Source organism: Triturus cristatus, chromosome 4_1 (assembly GCF_964204655.1).
Source record: "Triturus cristatus chromosome 4_1, aTriCri1.1, whole genome shotgun sequence".
Classification (NCBI taxonomy): Eukaryota; Metazoa; Chordata; class Amphibia; order Caudata; family Salamandridae; genus Triturus; species Triturus cristatus.
The window spans coordinates 123,127,076-123,141,799 of NC_140585.1; the positions used below are offsets into that span (position 1 = coordinate 123,127,076).

The window sequence follows — 14,724 nt, forward strand, 5'->3', positions numbered from 1 at the left end:
ATGTATAAAAGTGAAGTTCCTTGCAAAACAAGAGCAGAGGAATATCCAGAAACAGTTTTCCTTAATAAAAAATGATGAGTCTGCATACCATATTTAAGTGGGAGCCCGGCTAGCTCAGTCGGTAGAGCATGAGACTCTTAATATCAGGGTCGTGGGTTCGAGCCCCACGTTGGGCGAAAACGAGTATATTTTGCTGGATGATTGCATTGGCTCTCATAATATGGTGATTAATCTTGCATTAGACATGCACTAACTCCTAAAAATTGTATCTCCCTTGGTTCCTCATTCATGAGAAATGTATCTCCAAGATTAGGTAGGGCCTGAGTCTAGGTTAACATACAGTGATATCACTCCTATTCAAGTATTAAACATGCCAACCTGAAGTGTAAAACATCCCCTAGGTGTAGTTAAGGCATCAGTTAGGAGTGAACTGAACACTCATGTTATGGGCAATTAGACTTAAAATAAAGTGTGGACAGCAGTAACGTTACTTTTGAAATGTGATGCTGAGTGAGCACACAGGGGAATTAGCTCAAATGGTAGAGCGCTCGCTTAGCATGCAAGAGGTAGCGGGATCGATGCCCGCATTCTCCATTCTAAAATTTGCATACATTTTACTTTTTAACTTGTAATTGCCATGGTTGTTGCAGAGTAAGAACAGAAAAGTCACAGATGGCTTTCAAATTTGGTGTCATTATAACAACTAAAGTGGTTTAATCAAAAGTGTTTAGGTATTCTATAGCACGTGAGAGGAATTTGATTTCTTATGCAATCTCAAAATGAAAATTTCACACCTTCCATTTTCATTTCGTCTTATTTTACTTGACATTCTTTCCTCTGAAGGATGTATAAAAGTGAAGTTCCTTGCAAAACAAGAGCAGAGGAATATCCAGAAACAGTTTTCCTTAATAAAAAATGATGAGTCTGCATACCATATTTAAGTGGGAGCCCGGCTAGCTCAGTCGGTAGAGCATGAGACTCTTAATCTCAGGGTTGTGGGTTCGAGCCCCACGTTGGGCGAAAACGAGTATTTTTTGCTGGATGATTGCATTGGCTCTCATAATATGGTGATTAATCTTGCATTAGACATGCACTAACTCCTAAAAATTGTATCTCCCTTGGTTACTCATTCATGAGAAATGTATCTCCAAGATTAGGTAGGGCCTGAGTCTAGGTTAACATACAGTGATATCACTCCTATTCAAGTACTAAACATGCCAACCTGAAGTGTAAAACATCCCCTAGGTGTAGTTAAGGCATCAGTTAGGAGTGAACTGAACACTCATGTTATGGGCAATTAGACTTAAAATAAAGTGTGGACAGCAGTAACGTTACTTTTGAAATGTGATGCTGAGTGAGCACACAGGGGAATTAGCTCAAATGGTAGAGCGCTCGCTTAGCATGCGAGATGTAGCGGGATCGATGCCCGCATTCTCCATTCTAAAATTTGCAGACATTTTACTTTTTAACTTGTAATTGCCATGGTTGTTGCAGAGTAAGAACAGAAAAGTCACAGATGGCTTTCAAATTTGGTGTCATTATAACAACTAAAGTGGTTTAATCAAAAGTGTTTAGGTATTCTATGGCACGTGAGAGGAATTTGATTTCTTATGCAATCTCAAAATGAAAATTTCACACCTTCCATTTTCATTTCGTCTTATTTTACTTGACATTCTTTCCTCTGAAGGATGTATAAAAGTGAAGTTCCTTGCAAAACAAGAGCAGAGGAATATCCAGAAACAGTTTTCCTTAATAAAAAATGATGAGTCTGCATACCATATTTAAGTGGGAGCCCGGCTAGCTCAGTCGGTAGAGCATGAGACTCTTAATCTCAGGGTCGTGGGTTCGAGCCCCACGTTGGGCGAAAACGAGTATTTTTTGCTGGATGATAGCATTGGCTCTCATATTATGGTGATTAATCTTGCATTAGACATGCACTAACTCCTAAAAATTGTATCTCCCTTGGTTACTCATTCATGAGAAATGTATCTCCAAGATTAGGTAGGGCCTGAGTCTAGGTTAACATACAGTGATATCACTCCTATTCAAGTACTAAACATGCCAACCTGAAGTGTAAAACATCCCCTAGGTGTAGTTAAGGCATCAGTTAGGAGTGAACTGAACACTCATGTTATGGGCAATTAGACTTAAAATAAAGTGCGGACAGCAGTAACGTTCCTTTTGAAATGTGATGCTGAGTGAGCACACAGGGGAATTAGCTCAAATGGTAGAGCGCTCGCTTAGCATACGAGAGGTAGCGGGATCGATGCCCGCATTCTCCATTCTAAAATTTGCATACATTTTACTTTTTAACTTGTAATTGCCATGGTTGTTGCAGAGTAAGAACAGAAAAGTCACAGATGGCTTTCAAATTTGGTGTCATTATAACAACTAAAGTGGTTTAATCAAAAGTGTTTAGGTATTCTATAGCACGTGAGAGGAATTTGATTTCTTATGCAATCTCAAAATGAAAATTTCACACCTTCCATTTTCATTTCATCTTATTTTACTTGACATTCTTTCCTCTGAAGGATGTATGAAAGTGAAGTTCCTTGCAAAACAAGAGCAGAGGAATATCCAGAAACGGTTTTCCTTAATAAAAAATGATGAGTCTGCATACCATATTTAAGTGGGAGCCCGGCTAGCTCAGTCGGTAGAGCATGAGACTCTTAATATCAGGGTCGTGGGTTCGAGCCCCACGTTGGGCAAAAACGAGTATATTTTGCTGGATGATTGCATTGGCTCTCATAATATGGTGATTAATCTTGCATTAGACATGCACTAACTCCTAAAAATTGTATCTCCCTTGGTTACTCATTCATGAGAAATGTATCTCCAAGATTAGGTAGGGCCTGAGTCTAGGTTAACATACAGTGATATCACTCCTATTCAAGTATTAAACATGCCAACCTGAAGTGTAAAACATCCCCTAGGTGTAGTTAAGGCATCAGTTAGGAGTGAACTGAACACTCATGTTATGGGCAATTAGACTTAAAATAAAGTGTGGACAGCAGTAACGTTACTTTTGAAATGTGATGCTGAGTGAGCACACAGGGGAATTAGCTCAAATGGTAGAGCGCTCGCTTAGCATGCAAGAGGTAGTGGGATCGATGCCCGCATTCTACATTCTAAAATTTGCATACATTTTACTTTTTAACTTGTAATTGCCATGGTTGTTGCAGAGTAAGAACAGAAAAGTCACAGATGGCTTTCAAATTTGGTGTCATTATAACAACTAAAGTGGTTTAATCAAAAGTGTTTAGGTATTCTATAGCACGTGAGAGGAATTTGATTTCTTATGCAATCTCAAAATGAAAATTTCACACCTTCCATTTTCATTTCGTCTTATTTTACTTGACATTCTTTCCTCTGAAGGATGTATAAAAGTGAAGTTCCTTGCAAAACAAGAGCAGAGGAATATCCAGAAACAGTTTTCCTTAATAAAAAATGATGAGTCTGCATACCATATTTAAGTGGGAGCCCGGCTAGCTCAGTCGGTAGAGCATGAGACTCTTAATATCAGGGTCGTGGGTTCGAGCCCCACGTTGGGCGAAAACGAGTATATTTTGCTGGATGATTGCATTGGCTCTCATAATATGGTGATTAATCTTGCATTAGACATGCACTAACTCCTAAAAATTGTATCTCCCTTGGTTACTCATTCATGAGAAATGTATCTCCAAGATTAGGTAGGGCCTGAGTCTAGGTTAACATACAGTGATATCACTCCTATTCAAGTATTAAACATGCCAACCTGAAGTGTAAAACATCCCCTAGGTGTAGTTAAGGCATCAGTTAGGAGTGAACTGAACACTCATGTTATGGGCAATTAGACTTAAAATAAAGTGTGGACAGCAGTAACGTTACTTTTGAAATGTGATGCTGAGTGAGCACACAGGGGAATTAGCTCAAATGGTAGAGCGCTCGCTTAGCATACAAGAGGTAGCGGGATCGATGCCCGCATTCTCCATTCTAAAATTTGCATACATTTTACTTTTTAACTTGTAATTGCCATGGTTGTTGCAGAGTAAGAACAGAAAAGTCACAGATGGCTTTCAAATTTGGTGTCATTATAACAACTAAAGTGGTTTAATCAAAAGTGTTTAGGTATTCTATAGCACGTGAGAGGAATTTGATTTCTTATGCAATCTCAAAATGAAAATTTCACACCTTCCATTTTCATTTCGTCTTATTTTACTTGACATTCTTTCCTCTGAAGGATGTATAAAAGTGAAGTTCCTTGCAAAACAAGAGCAGAGGAATATCCAGAAACAGTTTTCCTTAATAAAAAATGATGAGTCTGCATACCATATTTAAGTGGGAGCCCGGCTAGCTCAGTCGGTAGAGCATGAGACTCTTAATCTCAGGGTTGTGGGTTCGAGCCCCACGTTGGGCGAAAACGAGTATTTTTTGCTGGATGATTGCATTGGCTCTCATAATATGGTGATTAATCTTGCATTAGACATGCACTAACTCCTAAAAATTGTATCTCCCTTGGTTACTCATTCATGAGAAATGTATCTCCAAGATTAGGTAGGGCCTGAGTCTAGGTTAACATACAGTGATATCACTCCTATTCAAGTACTAAACATGCCAACCTGAAGTGTAAAACATCCCCTAGGTGTAGTTAAGGCATCAGTTAGGAGTGAACTGAACACTCATGTTATGGGCAATTAGACTTAAAATAAAGTGTGGACAGCAGTAACGTTACTTTTGAAATGTGATGCTGAGTGAGCACACAGGGGAATTAGCTCAAATGGTAGAGCGCTCGCTTAGCATGCGAGATGTAGCGGGATCGATGCCCGCATTCTCCATTCTAAAATTTGCATACATTTTACTTTTTAACTTGTAATTGCCATGGTTGTTGCAGAGTAAGAACAGAAAAGTCACAGATGGCTTTCAAATTTGGTGTCATTATAACAACTAAAGTGGTTTAATCAAAAGTGTTTAGGTATTCTATAGCACGTGAGAGGAATTTGATTTCTTATGCAATCTCAAAATGAAAATTTCACACCTTCCATTTTCATTTCGTCTTATTTTACTTGACATTCTTTCCTCTGAAGGATGTATAAAAGTGAAGTTCCTTGCAAAACAAGAGCAGAGGAATATCCAGAAACAGTTTTCCTTAATAAAAAATGATGAGTCTGCATACCATATTTAAGTGGGAGCCCGGCTAGCTCAGTCGGTAGAGCATGAGACTCTTAATCTCAGGGTCGTGGGTTCGAGCCCCACGTTGGGCGAAAATGAGTATTTTTTGCTGGATGATAGCATTGGCTCTCATAATATGGTGATTAATCTTGCATTAGACATGCACTAACTCCTAAAAATTGTAACTCCCTTGGTTACTCATTCATGAGAAATGTATCTCCAAGATTAGGTAGGGCCTGAGTCTAGGTTAACATACAGTGATATCACTCCTATTCAAGTACTAAACATGCCAACCTGAAGTGTAAAACATCCCCTAGGTGTAGTTAAGGCATCAGTTAGGAGTGAACTGAACACTCATGTTATGGGCAATTAGACTTAAAATAAAGTGTGGACAGCAGTAACGTTACTTTTGAAATGTGATGCTGAGTGAGCGCACAGGGGAATTAGCTCAAATGGTAGAGCGCTCGCTTAGCATGCGAGAGGTAGCGGGATCGATGCCCGCATTCTCCATTCTAAAATTTGCATACATTTTACTTTTTAACTTGTAATTGCCATGGTTGTTGCAGAGTAAGAACAGAAAAGTCACAGATGGCTTTCAAATTTGGTGTCATTATAACAACTAAAGTGGTTTAATCAAAAGTGTTTAGGTATTCTATAGCACGTGAGAGGAATTTGATTTCTTATGCAATCTCAAAATGAAAATTTCACACCTTCCATTTTCATTTCGTCTTATTTTACTTGACATTCTTTCCTCTGAAGGATGTATAAAAGTGAAGTTCCTTGCAAAACAAGAGCAGAGGAATATCCAGAAACAGTTTTCCTTAATAAAAAATGATGAGTCTGCATACCATATTTAAGTGGGAGCCCGGCTAGCTCAGTCGGTAGAGCATGAGACTCTTAATCTCAGGGTCGTGGGTTCGAGCCCCACGTTGGGCGAAAACGAGTATTTTTTGCTGGATGATAGCATTGGCTCTCATATTATGGTGATTAATCTTGCATTAGACATGCACTAACTCCTAAAAATTGTATCTCCCTTGGTTACTCATTCATGAGAAATGTATCTCCAAGATTAGGTAGGGCCTGAGTCTAGGTTAACATACAGTGATATCACTCCTATTCAAGTACTAAACATGCCAACCTGAAGTGTAAAACATCCCCTAGGTGTAGTTAAGGCATCAGTTAGGAGTGAACTGAACACTCATGTTATGGGCAATTAGACTTAAAATAAAGTGCGGACAGCAGTAACGTTCCTTTTGAAATGTGATGCTGAGTGAGCACACAGGGGAATTAGCTCAAATGGTAGAGCGCTCGCTTAGCATACGAGAGGTAGCGGGATCGATGCCCGCATTCTCCATTCTAAAATTTGCATACATTTTACTTTTTAACTTGTAATTGCCATGGTTGTTGCAGAGTAAGAACAGAAAAGTCACAGATGGCTTTCAAATTTGGTGTCATTATAACAACTAAAGTGGTTTAATCAAAAGTGTTTAGGTATTCTATAGCACGTGAGAGGAATTTGATTTCTTATGCAATCTCAAAATGAAAATTTCACACCTTCCATTTTCATTTCATCTTATTTTACTTGACATTCTTTCCTCTGAAGGATGTATGAAAGTGAAGTTCCTTGCAAAACAAGAGCAGAGGAATATCCAGAAACGGTTTTCCTTAATAAAAAATGATGAGTCTGCATACCATATTTAAGTGGGAGCCCGGCTAGCTCAGTCGGTAGAGCATGAGACTCTTAATATCAGGGTCGTGGGTTCGAGCCCCACGTTGGGCGAAAACGAGTATATTTTGCTGGATGATTGCATTGGCTCTCATAATATGGTGATTAATCTTGCATTAGACATGCACTAACTCCTAAAAATTGTATCTCCCTTGGTTACTCATTCATGAGAAATGTATCTCCAAGATTAGGTAGGGCCTGAGTCTAGGTTAACATACAGTGATATCACTCCTATTCAAGTATTAAACATGCCAACCTGAAGTGTAAAACATCCCCTAGGTGTAGTTAAGGCATCAGTTAGGAGTGAACTGAACACTCATGTTATGGGCAATTAGACTTAAAATAAAGTGTGGACAGCAGTAACGTTACTTTTGAAATGTGATGCTGAGTGAGCACACAGGGGAATTAGCTCAAATGGTAGAGCGCTCGCTTAGCATGCGAGATGTAGCGGGATCGATGCCCGCATTCTCCATTCTAAAATTTGCATACATTTTACTTTTTAACTTGTAATTGCCATGGTTGTTGCAGAGTAAGAACAGAAAAGTCACAGATGGCTTTCAAATTTGGTGTCATTATAACAACTAAAGTGGTTTAATCAAAAGTGTTTAGGTATTCTATAGCACGTGAGAGGAATTTGATTTCTTATGCAATCTCAAAATGAAAATTTCACACCTTCCATTTTCATTTCGTCTTATTTTACTTGACATTCTTTCCTCTGAAGGATGTATAAAAGTGAAGTTCCTTGCAAAACAAGAGCAGAGGAATATCCAGAAACAGTTTTCCTTAATAAAAAATGATGAGTCTGCATACCATATTTAAGTGGGAGCCCGGCTAGCTCAGTCGGTAGAGCATGAGACTCTTAATCTCAGGGTCGTGGGTTCGAGCCCCACGTTGGGCGAAAATGAGTATTTTTTGCTGGATGATAGCATTGGCTCTCATAATATGGTGATTAATCTTGCATTAGACATGCACTAACTCCTAAAAATTGTAACTCCCTTGGTTACTCATTCATGAGAAATGTATCTCCAAGATTAGGTAGGGCCTGAGTCTAGGTTAACATACAGTGATATCACTCCTATTCAAGTACTAAACATGCCAACCTGAAGTGTAAAACATCCCCTAGGTGTAGTTAAGGCATCAGTTAGGAGTGAACTGAACACTCATGTTATGGGCAATTAGACTTAAAATAAAGTGTGGACAGCAGTAACGTTACTTTTGAAATGTGATGCTGAGTGAGCGCACAGGGGAATTAGCTCAAATGGTAGAGCGCTCGCTTAGCATGCGAGAGGTAGCGGGATCGATGCCCGCATTCTCCATTCTAAAATTTGCATACATTTTACTTTTTAACTTGTAATTGCCATGGTTGTTGCAGAGTAAGAACAGAAAAGTCACAGATGGCTTTCAAATTTGGTGTCATTATAACAACTAAAGTGGTTTAATCAAAAGTGTTTAGGTATTCTATAGCACGTGAGAGGAATTTGATTTCTTATGCAATCTCAAAATGAAAATTTCACACCTTCCATTTTCATTTCGTCTTATTTTACTTGACATTCTTTCCTCTGAAGGATGTATAAAAGTGAAGTTCCTTGCAAAACAAGAGCAGAGGAATATCCAGAAACAGTTTTCCTTAATAAAAAATGATGAGTCTGCATACCATATTTAAGTGGGAGCCCGGCTAGCTCAGTCGGTAGAGCATGAGACTCTTAATCTCAGGGTCGTGGGTTCGAGCCCCACGTTGGGCGAAAACGAGTATTTTTTGCTGGATGATAGCATTGGCTCTCATATTATGGTGATTAATCTTGCATTAGACATGCACTAACTCCTAAAAATTGTATCTCCCTTGGTTACTCATTCATGAGAAATGTATCTCCAAGATTAGGTAGGGCCTGAGTCTAGGTTAACATACAGTGATATCACTCCTATTCAAGTACTAAACATGCCAACCTGAAGTGTAAAACATCCCCTAGGTGTAGTTAAGGCATCAGTTAGGAGTGAACTGAACACTCATGTTATGGGCAATTAGACTTAAAATAAAGTGCGGACAGCAGTAACGTTCCTTTTGAAATGTGATGCTGAGTGAGCACACAGGGGAATTAGCTCAAATGGTAGAGCGCTCGCTTAGCATACGAGAGGTAGCGGGATCGATGCCCGCATTCTCCATTCTAAAATTTGCATACATTTTACTTTTTAACTTGTAATTGCCATGGTTGTTGCAGAGTAAGAACAGAAAAGTCACAGATGGCTTTCAAATTTGGTGTCATTATAACAACTAAAGTGGTTTAATCAAAAGTGTTTAGGTATTCTATAGCACGTGAGAGGAATTTGATTTCTTATGCAATCTCAAAATGAAAATTTCACACCTTCCATTTTCATTTCATCTTATTTTACTTGACATTCTTTCCTCTGAAGGATGTATGAAAGTGAAGTTCCTTGCAAAACAAGAGCAGAGGAATATCCAGAAACGGTTTTCCTTAATAAAAAATGATGAGTCTGCATACCATATTTAAGTGGGAGCCCGGCTAGCTCAGTCGGTAGAGCATGAGACTCTTAATATCAGGGTCGTGGGTTCGAGCCCCACGTTGGGCGAAAACGAGTATATTTTGCTGGATGATTGCATTGGCTCTCATAATATGGTGATTAATCTTGCATTAGACATGCACTAACTCCTAAAAATTGTATCTCCCTTGGTTACTCATTCATGAGAAATGTATCTCCAAGATTAGGTAGGGCCTGAGTCTAGGTTAACATACAGTGATATCACTCCTATTCAAGTATTAAACATGCCAACCTGAAGTGTAAAACATCCCCTAGGTGTAGTTAAGGCATCAGTTAGGAGTGAACTGAACACTCATGTTATGGGCAATTAGACTTAAAATAAAGTGTGGACAGCAGTAACGTTACTTTTGAAATGTGATGCTGAGTGAGCACACAGGGGAATTAGCTCAAATGGTAGAGCGCTCGCTTAGCATGCAAGAGGTAGTGGGATCGATGCCCGCATTCTCCATTCTAAAATTTGCATACATTTTACTTTTTAACTTGTAATTGCCATGGTTGTTGCAGAGTAAGAACAGAAAAGTCACAGATGGCTTTCAAATTTGGTGTCATTATAACAACTAAAGTGGTTTAATCAAAAGTGTTTAGGTATTCTATAGCACGTGAGAGGAATTTGATTTCTTATTCAATCTCAAAATGAAAATTTCACACCTTCCATTTTCATTTCGTCTTATTTTACTTGACATTCTTTCCTCTGAAGGATGTATAAAAGTGAAGTTCCTTGCAAAACAAGAGCAGAGGAATATCCAGAAACAGTTTTCCTTAATAAAAAATGATGAGTCTGCATACCATATTTAAGTGGGAGCCCGGCTAGCTCAGTCGGTAGAGCATGAGACTCTTAATCTCAGGGTCGTGGGTTCGAGCCCCACGTTGGGCGAAAACAAGTATTTTTTGCTGGATGATAGCATTGGCTCTCATATTATGGTGATTAATCTTGCATTAGACATGCACTAACTCCTAAAAATTGTATCTCCCTTGGTTACTCATTCATGAGAAATGTATCTCCAAGATTAGGTAGGGCCTGAGTCTAGGTTAACATACAGTGATATCACTCCTATTCAAGTACTAAACATGCCAACCTGAAGTGTAAAACATCCCCTAGGTGTAGTTAAGGCATCAGTTAGGAGTGAACTGAACACTCATGTTATGGGCAATTAGACTTAAAATAAAGTGCGGACAGCAGTAACGTTCCTTTTGAAATGTGATGCTGAGTGAGCACACAGGGGAATTAGCTCAAATGGTAGAGCGCTCGCTTAGCATACGAGAGGTAGCGGGATCGATGCCCGCATTCTCCATTCTAAAATTTGCATACATTTTACTTTTTAACTTGTAATTGCCATGGTTGTTGCAGAGTAAGAACAGAAAAGTCACAGATGGCTTTCAAATTTGGTGTCATTATAACAACTAAAGTGGTTTAATCAAAAGTGTTTAGGTATTCTATAGCACGTGAGAGGAATTTGATTTCTTATGCAATCTCAAAATGAAAATTTCACACCTTCCATTTTCATTTCATCTTATTTTACTTGACATTCTTTCCTCTGAAGGATGTATGAAAGTGAAGTTCCTTGCAAAACAAGAGCAGAGGAATATCCAGAAACGGTTTTCCTTAATAAAAAATGATGAGTCTGCATACCATATTTAAGTGGGAGCCCGGCTAGCTCAGTCGGTAGAGCATGAGACTCTTAATATCAGGGTCGTGGGTTCGAGCCCCACGTTGGGCGAAAACGAGTATATTTTGCTGGATGATTGCATTGGCTCTCATAATATGGTGATTAATCTTGCATTAGACATGCACTAACTCCTAAAAATTGTATCTCCCTTGGTTACTCATTCATGAGAAATGTATCTCCAAGATTAGGTAGGGCCTGAGTCTAGGTTAACATACAGTGATATCACTCCTATTCAAGTATTAAACATGCCAACCTGAAGTGTAAAACATCCCCTAGGTGTAGTTAAGGCATCAGTTAGGAGTGAACTGAACACTCATGTTATGGGCAATTAGACTTAAAATAAAGTGTGGACAGCAGTAACGTTACTTTTGAAATGTGATGCTGAGTGAGCACACAGGGGAATTAGCTCAAATGGTAGAGTGCTCGCTTAGCATGCAAGAGGTAGTGGGATCGATGCCCGCATTCTCCATTCTAAAATTTGCATACATTTTACTTTTTAACTTGTAATTGCCATGGTTGTTGCAGAGTAAGAACAGAAAAGTCACAGATGGCTTTCAAATTTGGTGTCATTATAACAACTAAAGTGGTTTAATCAAAAGTGTTTAGGTATTCTATAGCACGTGAGAGGAATTTGATTTCTTATTCAATCTCAAAATGAAAATTTCACACCTTCCATTTTCATTTCGTCTTATTTTACTTGACATTCTTTCCTCTGAAGGATGTATAAAAGTGAAGTTCCTTGCAAAACAAGAGCAGAGGAATATCCAGAAACAGTTTTCCTTAATAAAAAATGATGAGTCTGCATACCATATTTAAGTGGGAGCCCGGCTAGCTCAGTCGGTAGAGCATGAGACTCTTAATATCAGGGTCGTGGGTTCGAGCCCCACGTTGGGCGAAAACGAGTATATTTTGCTGGATGATTGCATTGGCTCTCATAATATGGTGATTAATCTTGCATTAGACATGCACTAACTCCTAAAAATTGTATCTCCCTTGGTTACTCATTCATGAGAAATGTATCTCCAAGATTAGGTAGGGCCTGAGTCTAGGTTAACATACAGTGATATCACTCCTATTCAAGTATTAAACATGCCAACCTGAAGTGTAAAACATCCCCTAGGTGTAGTTAAGGCATCAGTTAGGAGTGAACTGAACACTCATGTTATGGGCAATTAGACTTAAAATAAAGTGTGGACAGCAGTAACGTTACTTTTGAAATGTGATGCTGAGTGAGCACACAGGGGAATTAGCTCAAATGGTAGAGCGCTCGCTTAGCATGCAAGAGGTAGCGGGATCGATGCCCGCATTCTCCATTCTAAAATTTGCATACATTTTACTTTTTAACTTGTAATTGCCATGGTTGTTGCAGAGTAAGAACAGAAAAGTCACAGATGGCTTTCAAATTTGGTGTCATTATAACAACTAAAGTGGTTTAATCAAAAGTGTTTAGGTATTCTATAGCACGTGAGAGGAATTTGATTTCTTATGCAATCTCAAAATGAAAATTTCACACCTTCCATTTTCATTTCGTCTTATTTTACTTGACATTCTTTCCTCTGAAGGATGTATAAAAGTGAAGTTCCTTGCAAAACAAGAGCAGAGGAATATCCAGAAACAGTTTTCCTTAATAAAAAATGATGAGTCTGCATACCATATTTAAGTGGGAGCCCGGCTAGCTCAGTCGGTAGAGCATGAGACTCTTAATCTCAGGGTTGTGGGTTCGAGCCCCACGTTGGGCGAAAACGAGTATTTTTTGCTGGATGATTGCATTGGCTCTCATAATATGGTGATTAATCTTGCATTAGACATGCACTAACTCCTAAAAATTGTATCTCCCTTGGTTACTCATTCATGAGAAATGTATCTCCAAGATTAGGTAGGGCCTGAGTCTAGGTTAACATACAGTGATATCACTCCTATTCAAGTACTAAACATGCCAACCTGAAGTGTAAAACATCCCCTAGGTGTAGTTAAGGCATCAGTTAGGAGTGAACTGAACACTCATGTTATGGGCAATTAGACTTAAAATAAAGTGTGGACAGCAGTAACGTTACTTTTGAAATGTGATGCTGAGTGAGCACACAGGGGAATTAGCTCAAATGGTAGAGCGCTCGCTTAGCATGCGAGATGTAGCGGGATCGATGCCCGCATTCTCCATTCTAAAATTTGCATACATTTTACTTTTTAACTTGTAATTGCCATGGTTGTTGCAGAGTAAGAACAGAAAAGTCACAGATGGCTTTCAAATTTGGTGTCATTATAACAACTAAAGTGGTTTAATCAAAAGTGTTTAGGTATTCTATAGCACGTGAGAGGAATTTGATTTCTTATGCAATCTCAAAATGAAAATTTCACACCTTCCATTTTCATTTCGTCTTATTTTACTTGACATTCTTTCCTCTGAAGGATGTATAAAAGTGAAGTTCCTTGCAAAACAAGAGCAGAGGAATATCCAGAAACAGTTTTCCTTAATAAAAAATGATGAGTCTGCATACCATATTTAAGTGGGAGCCCGGCTAGCTCAGTCGGTAGAGCATGAGACTCTTAATCTCAGGGTCGTGGGTTCGAGCCCCACGTTGGGCGAAAACGAGTATTTTTTGCTGGATGATAGCATTGGCTCTCATATTATGGTGATTAATCTTGCATTAGACATGCACTAACTCCTAAAAATTGTATCTCCCTTGGTTACTCATTCATGAGAAATGTATCTCCAAGATTAGGTAGGGCCTGAGTCTAGGTTAACATACAGTGATATCACTCCTATTCAAGTACTAAACATGCCAACCTGAAGTGTAAAACATCCCCTAGGTGTAGTTAAGGCATCAGTTAGGAGTGAACTGAACACTCATGTTATGGGCAATTAGACTTAAAATAAAGTGCGGACAGCAGTAACGTTCCTTTTGAAATGTGATGCTGAGTGAGCACACAGGGGAATTAGCTCAAATGGTAGAGCGCTCGCTTAGCATACGAGAGGTAGCGGGATCGATGCCCGCATTCTCCATTCTAAAATTTGCATACATTTTACTTTTTAACTTGTAATTGCCATGGTTGTTGCAGAGTAAGAACAGAAAAGTCACAGATGGCTTTCAAATTTGGTGTCATTATAACAACTAAAGTGGTTTAATCAAAAGTGTTTAGGTATTCTATAGCACGTGAGAGGAATTTGATTTCTTATGCAATCTCAAAATGAAAATTTCACACCTTCCATTTTCATTTCATCTTATTTTACTTGACATTCTTTCCTCTGAAGGATGTATGAAAGTGAAGTTCCTTGCAAAACAAGAGCAGAGGAATATCCAGAAACGGTTTTCCTTAATAAAAAATGATGAGTCTGCATACCATATTTAAGTGGGAGCCCGGCTAGCTCAGTCGGTAGAGCATGAGACTCTTAATATCAGGGTCGTGGGTTCGAGCCCCACGTTGGGCGAAAACGAGTATTTTTTGCTGGATGATAGCATTGGCTCTCATATTATGGTGATTAATCTTGCATTAGACATGCACTAACTCCTAAAAATTGTATCTCCCTTGGTTACTCATTCATGAGAAATGTATCTCCAAGATTAGGTAGGGCCTGAGTCTAGGTTAACATACAGTGATATCACTCCTATTCAAGTACTAAACATGCCA

The 14,724-nt window shown here is 38.8% G+C and overlaps 9 non-coding genes across 9 annotated transcripts; all 9 read left to right on the forward strand.

The window, feature by feature from the left end:
* Positions 1-1,791: 1,791 nt before the first annotated feature.
* Positions 1,792-1,864, forward strand: TRNAK-CUU (transfer RNA lysine (anticodon CUU)). Its single transcript has one exon. It is a non-coding gene; the product is annotated as a tRNA-Lys (tRNA).
* A 3,303-nt stretch (positions 1,865-5,167) lies between these two features.
* Positions 5,168-5,240, forward strand: TRNAK-CUU (transfer RNA lysine (anticodon CUU)). The gene has a single exon. It is a non-coding gene; the product is annotated as a tRNA-Lys (tRNA).
* A 345-nt stretch (positions 5,241-5,585) lies between these two features.
* On the forward strand, positions 5,586-5,658 carry TRNAA-AGC (transfer RNA alanine (anticodon AGC)). Its single transcript has one exon. It is a non-coding gene; the product is annotated as a tRNA-Ala (tRNA).
* Positions 5,659-6,011: 353 nt separating this feature from the next.
* Positions 6,012-6,084, forward strand: TRNAK-CUU (transfer RNA lysine (anticodon CUU)). The gene has a single exon. It is a non-coding gene; the product is annotated as a tRNA-Lys (tRNA).
* A 1,615-nt stretch (positions 6,085-7,699) lies between these two features.
* Positions 7,700-7,772, forward strand: TRNAK-CUU (transfer RNA lysine (anticodon CUU)). Its single transcript has one exon. It is a non-coding gene; the product is annotated as a tRNA-Lys (tRNA).
* A 345-nt stretch (positions 7,773-8,117) lies between these two features.
* TRNAA-AGC (transfer RNA alanine (anticodon AGC)) lies at positions 8,118-8,190 on the forward strand. Its single transcript has one exon. It is a non-coding gene; the product is annotated as a tRNA-Ala (tRNA).
* A 353-nt stretch (positions 8,191-8,543) lies between these two features.
* TRNAK-CUU (transfer RNA lysine (anticodon CUU)) lies at positions 8,544-8,616 on the forward strand. Its single transcript has one exon. It is a non-coding gene; the product is annotated as a tRNA-Lys (tRNA).
* Positions 8,617-10,231: 1,615 nt separating this feature from the next.
* Positions 10,232-10,304, forward strand: TRNAK-CUU (transfer RNA lysine (anticodon CUU)). Its single transcript has one exon. It is a non-coding gene; the product is annotated as a tRNA-Lys (tRNA).
* A 3,303-nt stretch (positions 10,305-13,607) lies between these two features.
* On the forward strand, positions 13,608-13,680 carry TRNAK-CUU (transfer RNA lysine (anticodon CUU)). The gene has a single exon. It is a non-coding gene; the product is annotated as a tRNA-Lys (tRNA).
* Positions 13,681-14,724: the final 1,044 nt, after the last annotated feature.